Genomic DNA, 9733 nt, shown 5'->3' on the forward strand with positions numbered 1-9733 from the left:
ATGGTAAAAAATGCATTGAAAACACACGCGCGCATATATATATATATATATATATATATATATATATATATATATATATATATATATATATATATTTGCTGAAAAATAAAATCCGAATCGCGGGTATTAATAGTCTAGAAGCTGTTGAAAAAGTATTAGCTACCTACAAAGGTCTGACAACCAGATGGAGAACGGAAATGTTATTGCATCTACGAGAAGGTTTCTTCTTCTTTGTTATTAGCCAGCAAATTCCAATGAGAATCTGAACAGCAAGAAAGTTAAAATTGTATCATTTTGATTTGTTTAGTCATTACCTGAAACATCAAACACTATTAATTTTGTAGAAATCAACTGAGATGGACACAAAATTGAATATAATTTGACCACTCAAGTCTGCCAACTCCTGATTTGAAAATCTTGTTTTAGGCCTTTTGGTATGTTTCTATAAGACCTTATGGCAATAAAATTTAGAATAATGCTACCTCTCTTTGTAAATTCGGCCAATTGGCACTGAAAACTGGTTTAAGCAACCGCATCGATTTGGTTGCTTTCTCCTTTGTTTTACATACCTAGCCAATCTGAGCCCACTACCAAGGAGGAAACCACAATATAGTTCCATTTTTGCTTTACTCACTTAGTTCATCCAAAAAAATGGATCGAATTCTGATCTGGGTTCTCCCCATTTTGATCTTTCTTGTTCTTCCAAAGTCCAATTCAGAAGATGAAAATGTCAAAACGGCACTGCTGCAATTCATGGAGAAACTTTCAGCAGGTGAGCAAAATGATTAGAATTGGGGTTGGGACATCAATTCGGATCCCTGCAATAGCACATGGAAAGGTGTGGACTGCTTGGGATCACAAAATGTTAAGAAGATTATTCTTAATAAGTTCAACTTAACAGGAATATTAGATGCTGCTTCTGTCTGCACAACGAAGTCTCTTCTTGTCTTGAGTCTGAAAGAGAATAATATTTCTGGCTTCATACCTGACGAGATAGGAAATTGCAAACGTCTAAGCCACTTGCACGTAGGTGGGAACTGATTTACTAGTGATATTCCTTACACTATTTCCCAGTTAATTAACTTGAAAAGGCTTGATATATCCAACAACAACTTCTCTGGTGCGCTTCCTGATATGTCTCGAGTTTTAGGCCTACTAACCTTCTTTGCTGAAAACAATCAGCTCAGTGGGGCAATACCGGATTTTGATTTCTCCTATATCAAGGAATTAAGTGTCGCCAACAATAATTTCAGTGGTCCAATTCCTGATGTCAAAAGCAAGTTTGGGGCAGACAGCTTCACAGGTAACCCTGAATTATGTGGGTGTTACAAGTGAAGAAATGAAGGACCCGAATTGGATGGTCTCCAATGATGGTTAATACTGTAAGAAGGGCTTTAATGGGAAGGATTTATGAGAGGCCGTTGATACCACACCAACAACACCCAGATAGTCGTTTTCGGATAATAAGGAATTCATTCTTTCATTATAATTCTTGTTATCCTCTGTTATCATGCATATGCCTTTATATAGAATATTGCAATTCTAATTGGTTACGAAAACCTTCAGCACGTAGGCTGTGTGTTAACTGCTATGCATCATTTTATCGAATTGAAACGGTGCGTATGGTTACTTAAATGAAACGGTGTGTATGGATTCTATAACTAACTTTTGAATGCGTGGCCTGCATTAGTTCCTATTATTCCATTTCTTTTTCTGCAGGTAACAATTGCCTTCCCTTGAAACCAATCTTGTCCTCAAGGTTGAATAGTGGGAAGCGCAACTTAAATTCCTCCATGTCTTCCCAAGTAGCCTCAGTAAGAGCTAGTCCTTCCCAAAGTATCAATACTTGAGTGTGTGCTTGGTGGTGACGTTTAACCATTCGTCGGTCTAACATTGTTCGAGGCTGTAGTGCAGCTGTTTTTAGTATCATCGGAGGAGTGCCTTGTGATTTCTAATATGTTTTTTAAGCTGAGAAACGTGGAACACTGGATGAATAAGTGTTGAAGCTGGCAATTCCAGCTTGTAAGCCACCTTCCCTATCTTGGCCAAGACCTAATAAGGCCCATAATATTTTGCAGCTAACTTCTGTGAGGACCTACGTGCCAATGAATGTTGCCTGTATGGTTGGAGTTTGAGGAAGATATAGTCATTGATCTCAAAACTGCGATTACTCCTTTTTCTGTTAGCCACCATAGTCATCCTGTTCTGTGCTGCTTGGAGATGTTCCCTGACCCTCTTGATGACTTCTTCTTTAGCTGATAAGTACTCGTCGACTGATTCCACAGCTGAATCTTTAGGAAAATAAGGAATGTGTAGGGGTGGGACAACTCCATATAAAACTTGATAAGGTGTCATCTTGGTGGCTGAGTGGTAGTTAGTATTGTACCACCATTCAGCTAAAGGTAGCCATTTGACCCACTGGTTCGGGCAATCACCAGTCATGCAGCGTAAGTACTGTTCGATGCATTTGTTAACAATTTCGGTTTGGCCGTCTGTTTGTGGGTGGTAGGCTGAGGAATAGTTGAGGTTAACCCCTTGACTGGTGAATAATTCTTTCCAAAACCTGCTCAAAAAAACCGGATCTTTGTCACTTGTTATTGAGGCTGGTAACCCGTGTAGTTTATAGACATTGTGTATAAAGGTCTTGGCCACCCCTGAGGCAGAGTAAGGATGACTAAGAGCCATGCAGTGTGCGTATTTGCTGAAACGATCCCCACCACTAATATCACCTCCTTCCCTTCAGATTTGGGCAGTCCTTCAATGAAATCCATGTTGATGTCAATGAAGGGAGCAGAAGGAATGAGTAATGGTTGAAGGAGTCCAGGACTGACTATGTTTTCATGTTTATTCCTCTGGCACACATTGCATTCCCTAACGAATTGCCTGATGTGTTTCTGCTAACCCTTCCAATAAAATAAACCCCCAATGGTTTTAGCTGTTACTGTCATGCCTGAGTGTCCTCCAACAGCTGAATTATAAAACATGGAGATGAGCTTATCCAGTAGTGCAGGATTCTTACCACCACCTTTCCTTTTCTGTTAAGGTGATCATTCACCTAAGTGTAGTGTGGGTGGGTGTTAGTAGACTCTTGTAACTGTTTAATAATTCCTTAAACTATAACATCACCTTCATAAGAATTCTTGATTTCTGCCAAGAGGTCAGTAGAGATGGTAGAAGTGGTCAGAGCATAAACCTCTTTGTTTGGAATTCTGGAAAGGGCATCTGCAGGAACATTTTCGCGGCCTTGTTTGTACTTTATATCATAGTCATACCCCAGTAATTTCACCAATCATAAATGTTGTGCAAGGGGTAGTCAACTTCTGCTGTAGAAGATATTTCAGACCTATGTGGTCTGTTCGGATGATAAAATGGTGCCCCCAGAGATAATGCTTCTATTTGGTGACTGCATGGAGAATAGCCAACATTTCCCTCTCGTATACTGACATTACCTGTTGTTTAGGACCCAATGATTTGCTAATGAACACAATGGGGTATCCCTCTTGCATGAGTACTGCTCCCATATCCATCATGGATGCATCTGTCTCCACGATAAATGTTTTGTTGAAATCTGGCAGAGCTAATACTGGAGCATTAGTCATAATCATTTTCAACTGATTGAAAGCTGTGGTGGCCACATCATTCCATCCCTTGGCCTTTTTTTTGAGTAATTGAGTGAGTGGTTTGCAAATGCTGTCATAGCCCCTTACAAATCTTCTGTAGTAACCAGTCAATCCCAAAAACCCCCGTAGTTGTTTTAATCCTATAAGTAGTGGCCATTCTTGAATGGCTTGTATTTTATGGGGATCTGTCGCCACCCCTTGCTTAGAAATGATGTGTCCTAAATACTCCACCTGGTCCCTGTCGAAGAAGCATTTGCTGGCTTTAGCCACCAGATGATGTTCTCTTAATAAGTTGAGAACCGTAACTAGATGCTCATAATGTTCTGTGAGAGTATGGTTGTAGACAAGAATGTTGTCAAAGAATACTAGAGTGAATTTCCTCAGATGCTCCCTGAAAATCTCATTCATTAAACTCTGGAAGGTGGCCGGGGCATTGGTTAAGCTGAATGGCATTACCAAGAAGTCGTAGTGGCCACTGTGAGTTCTGAAAGTTGTTTTGAACTCTTCTTCTCTCGCCATGCAGATCTGATGGTAGCCTAAACGCAAGTCTATCTTGGAAAACACAGAAGCTCCCACTAATTCTTCCAAAAGTTCCTCAATCATGGGAATAAGATACTTGTCCTTGATGGTGAGTTTATTCAAGGCTCTGTAATCAACACAGAGACGCCATGTGGAGTCTTTTTTCTTAATAAGGATTACTAGCGAGGCAAACGGGTTGTTGCTCATCCTTATGATTTTTGTCTTCAACATTTCTTTTATCATGTCTTCCAATGTATCTTTTTGAAGGCCAGAGCACATGTAAGGTCTTAGATTAACTGAGTCTCCTCCTTCCTTTAGAGGACTCCTGTGATCATGGGATCTAAGAGGAGGCAGGCCTGTGGGTTCCTGAAACAAGTCAATATATGCTGCTAACAGGTTTTTCAGGTGGATATCTTGATTATCTGTTGAAGGAATAGTGACAGTAGTGGACTCCAGAGTAGTTCCTGCCTCTGCCTCATCTACCATTTGCAAGTTACATAAGTGATACCCCTCTAGCTGGTCATGGCTGCTTGCTAATGAATTTAGATGCTTCAGTTCTATATATTGCAACTTTGGTGGGTTTTCCCTCTTAAGTAACACCTTTTTGCCTTGCCAATCAAAAGACATCCATAAATGCTTGTAGTTGCATAGTATATCACCCAATAAGGATAGCCATTGGATACCTAACACCATCTCACAATTACTTAGGTCTATGATGAACACATCAGCCATAAAACTTATTCCCTGCATCTTCCAATTCAAGTTTTTGTACAAGGATTTGCAAATCATCCTGTCACCATTAGCTGCTTGCACCATCATTGGTTTAGTGGCAATTAATTTAAGCTGGAGTTTGAGAGCCATTTCAGCATTGAGGAAGTTGTGAGTACTTCCTGAGTCAATTAGAATACTAACCGTAGTTATGTCCAATCTACCAGAGACCTTCATCGTGTTGAGCCCCACCGTACCTTCTAATGCATCCAAGGATATGTGGGGTGAAAACTCCCTTGTTAGGGCGTCATTGTCTGTCAGCTTTTCTTCTGTAATGACTTCATCTTCTTCCTCCGTAACACTTAATGAATACAACCTTTTATTTCTGCATCTATAGCCAGGAACGAATTTATCATCACACCAGAAGCATAACCCCTTAAACCTCCTCTCTTCAAAGTCTTGGTTCTTTATAGATTTGGTTGGTTTAACATTATTCCTGTGAGTGGTATTTGAAGGATTATTGTGCCAAGGAGCTGGACTTGGTTTTATGGTATTTTGCATGGTCGTAGGGTTCTGTGTGTTTGTAGGAAGATGGATCTGTGACTGTGTGGTATTGAAAGGTGGGGTGTAACGTTTAGGAAGAGGAGACAGTTTCTTGTAGGATAATGTGTTAGCTTGTAGCCTGGATAAATTATAAGCATGCTTAAGAGTCTTGGGTTCAAATATTTTTACCGTGTTTTTGATCTCCAACTCTAGACCTCCAAGAAAAATGACCAGTGCTTGCTTCTCATTGATTTCTGCCTTGTTCCACAAAATATCGAAATCCTGGATGTATTCTTCCAGATTTCCTAGTTGTTTTAGCTCCATTAGTGCCTCCAAAGGATCTTGTTGCCATCCAAATCTGCAGCCAATAGCCTCCACATACTCTTCCCAAGTGACTCCTTGGTTGGCTGTACTCCTTAAAAAGTTCTGGTGCCAATACAATGCAACACCTTCAAGATAATAAAATGCTATTCTCAACTTGTCAGTATTGGCAATTTCTTCAATCTTAAAATACTGAGCACATTTGTAAAGCCAGCGATGAACATCTTCACCATTGAAAATTGGGAAGAAATGTTTTGGTTTGTGTATTTTGTATGAAGGAATTCTCTCCTCCTGCGAGCTCCTGTGCCTTGACTCATAACCTTCCATGCTTGATACTTGCTTGTCTCTGCCTTGACTTGGGCTGCCAGTGTGGGGAGAAAGCTTATGCAAAGCCAATTCTAGTTATTGTGCCATGGTGCCCATAATACCCTGCATGTCTCTAATCTGAGCACCTTGGTTGGCTATGGTTTGATCCAGTTTGACATTTTGTCCTTTAAGTAAGTCCGCCATCTACTCATACTTGAGGTTGTGATCCTGCGAGACTGCTGCAATGGAGTCTTCAATTCGTTTGAGATCAGCTGCTCTGGTGTCTGGTGGCATGGTGGTTGTCCGTGGATTGCAGGCTCTGATACCAGTTGTTACAAGTGAAGAAATGATGGACTCGAATTGGATGGTCTCCAGTGATGGTTAATACTGTAATAGGGGCTTTAGTGGGAAGGATTTATGAGAGGCCATTGATACCACACCAACAACACCCAGATAGTCGATACCACACCAACAACACCCAGATAGTCGTTTCCTGATAATAAGGAATTCATTCTTTCATTATAATTCTTGTTATCCTCTGTTATCATGCATATGCCTTTATATAGAATATTATAATTCTAATTGGTTACGAAAACCTTTACCACGCAGGCTGTGTGTTAATTGCTATGCAACATTTTATGGAATTGAAACAGTACGTATGGTTACTTAAATGAAACGGTGCGTATGGATTTTATAACTAACTTTTGAATGCGTGCCCTGCATTAGTTCCTATTATTCCATTTCTTCTTCTGCAGGTAACAGTGGGACACTATTATCAGAAGCCTGCCCACCATCCCCTCCACCGTCAAAAAAGGGATCAAAGCACTCATCAGCTGATCGGTTCCTTATCTTCTCAGGCTACATACTACTTGCCGTGGTTGTGCTGCTCTTATTTGCTTTATATTTATTTAAGAAAAATAAATCTAAAGGAGAAACGGTTAAGGTAGTCAAGAAGGGGAAGGTAGCTAATGCGAGCAAAGAACCTAGTAGAACTTCAAGTGAATCGAAGACTGGTGGTAATAGATCAGAGTATTCAATAACATCCGTTGAGGCTGGAACGACATCATCATCACTTGTGGTTCTTCCCAGTCCTGTGGTGAAGGATTTGAAATTTGAGGACTTGCTTCGAGCTCCAGCTGAGTTGCTAGGTAGAGGAAAGCATGGAAGTTTGTACAAGGTCATGCTCGATAATGCTACGATCTTGACATTGAAGAGGATCAAAGACTCGGGGATTTCTGCAGAAGACTTCAAGAGCAGAATTCAGAGGATAGACCAAGTGAAGCATCCCAGAGTATTGCCTCCAGTAGCCTTTTATTGCTCCAAGCAAGAGAAGCTCCTGGTATACGAGTATCAGCAGAATGGCAGTCTCTTCAAGCTTCTCCATGGTAAGTCTAGTATTCTAAATTGTAAGATTACCCCATTTTAAAGGTGGAAACTGGAAACGCATTCGTAGGATATAAATGACATTGCAAAACAGAAAAAAAAATAGAGATTATAGGATAAGGGTAGTTTAAATTTCCACAATATTAAGTGCACCCTGGGGATGTAACTAGAGGAAATACGAGGACGAGTTGCTGAAAAATCCCACAGGAAAAACATTTAACCGAGAGAAATGGTAAATTTCAGTCTGATTGGGGTTTCCTGGGCTGTTTGATAAATGAATTAAAGTTAATCTTTCACTCAAAACACCAGACCATGCCACAGATTTGAATATTCTTGATTTTTTTTTTCATTTTTGCCTTCCTTCTCTCACACCCAGGCAACTTCATAAATATAAAACAATAATATAAGCTTAAATACAGGAAAATATAATAAATTTGAATTGTTGTTGATGATTCAGGATCCCAGAATGGTCAAGTATTTGACTGGGGAAGCAGACTCAATGTTGCAGCTAGTATTGCAGAGTCTTTGGCATACATGCACGAGCAGCTTCAAGAAGGTGGGATTGCTCACGGGAACCTGAAATCCACCAACATTTTATTCAACAATAAAATGGAGCCCTGCATTAGTGAATATGGTCTTATTGTTGTTCAAGGCCAAGACCAATCATTCCTTTCTCAGTCTGATAGCTTCAAAACCGATGCTCTGGGTAGAAACGTCGCATATAGCACCTTCAAGTTGGATGTTTATGGCTTTGGTGTGGTTCTTCTTGAGCTTTTGACAGGGAAACTAGTCCAAAACAATGGCTTTGATTTGGCAAGTTGGGTGCATTCAGTGGTTAGAGAAGAATGGACAGCTGAAGTTTTTGACAGGGCCTTGATCTCAGTAGGTGCTGGTGAAGAGAGGATGGTGAACCTGTTGCAGGTAGCATTGAAGTGCATAAATCCGTCTCCAAATGAGAGGCCAAGCACAAGCCAAATTTCAGCTATGATAAACACAATAAAAGAGGATGAAGAGAGATCCATTATTTCAGATCCATGATTAAACTATGCCATGGAAGTCGAGTCCGCATTAGTAATAAAATATTATACAATTTGGTCATTAACCCTACATCAAATCGTAGAGTTGGTTTAAAACATATTGGTATATAAAATCATTCCTTCTTAGAATATATATATACATACATATATATATATATATATATATTCTAAGAACCTTGGAAGTAGTAAGAATTAACCAAAATTTCTTGGTTACGATGTTGGTTGGACAACAACAATCATCACATCACATAAAAATTGTCAAACCACCACAAATATGGCAAGTCATTATCACCTTGTCGAGTGGGCATGATTAAAATATATAAATAAACTTCAAGAACGTTATTATAAAGGCCATGCGTCCTGAGAGCTCATGTGACCTACCATTAGGTTTGGTCTCCATTTTCATTTTTCTTTTCCTTAGTCATCAGAAGAAATTGCTCTGTATAATCACATGTGCTCATATATATAGGCTGTGTTTGGTTTTGCTCTACATATCTGAGGTTTTCAGACTCAAAAATGGTTCGAAAACCTTCAGGCTTGCCAAGATTGATGGGAATTTCCTGGTGATTAACAGGCGATCATACCAAAAACCATCATTGAATGGTAATGATTTCTGTAGATCCAGAAGTCACACAGACTACTGTGGACAATCAAACTGTGAGTGGTGGTGGAGAGATCAATCATTACACTTTTTTCTATTGCGGCACACTGGTCTTTCTATTAGCCTTTCACTACATGCATCAAAACTTTGATGAAGTAGACAGTAGGAGGTCTAAAGAAGAGTCTTCATATCCCAAATGAGCTTTAAACAGTTAGCAGCGGGTCTGTGCACAATCACAAAGTCTCCATGCGAAAATAGTAACCCTATTAGTGCCTACTGCAAATTATCATAATCAAGATGGGCAAACAGCTCACACTCCTCTACAACCACTCCTAGTAACCACCCCCTTCTTCCCTCTAACAGTCTAATATAACAGACAAATTAAAAATCCCTAGGGTGAAAAACTCTGCCTCATATAAATTCAGGTTTTTTTTTTTTTTTTATCAAACTAGCATAGTTTAATAAAAGTTTTTGAAAAATAATACAAGAAAGAAAAGTGTTTATAAAATAACATAATTTTAACTTAACTGCTATTAAAAAATGAGGTTTTATTAATAACCATAAAAGATAATAGCGGCTGTTTAAAATCGCTAATGGTAATAACCGCTATTACTATTAGTGTTTTATTAAACCATCGTTATTATTATTAGTAGTCAAACTAGAACCGCTAAGCAACCACTAATGAGAATAGCAGT

The 9733-nt window shown here is 39.4% G+C and overlaps 1 pseudogene; it reads left to right on the forward strand.

Moving 5' to 3' along the window:
• Positions 1-753: 753 nt before the first annotated feature.
• LOC133677919 (probable inactive receptor kinase At2g26730) lies at positions 754-8499 on the forward strand (annotated as a pseudogene).
• Positions 8500-9733: the final 1234 nt, after the last annotated feature.

Source organism: Populus nigra, chromosome 18 (assembly GCF_951802175.1).
Source record: "Populus nigra chromosome 18, ddPopNigr1.1, whole genome shotgun sequence".
Taxonomy (NCBI): Eukaryota; Viridiplantae; Streptophyta; class Magnoliopsida; order Malpighiales; family Salicaceae; genus Populus; species Populus nigra.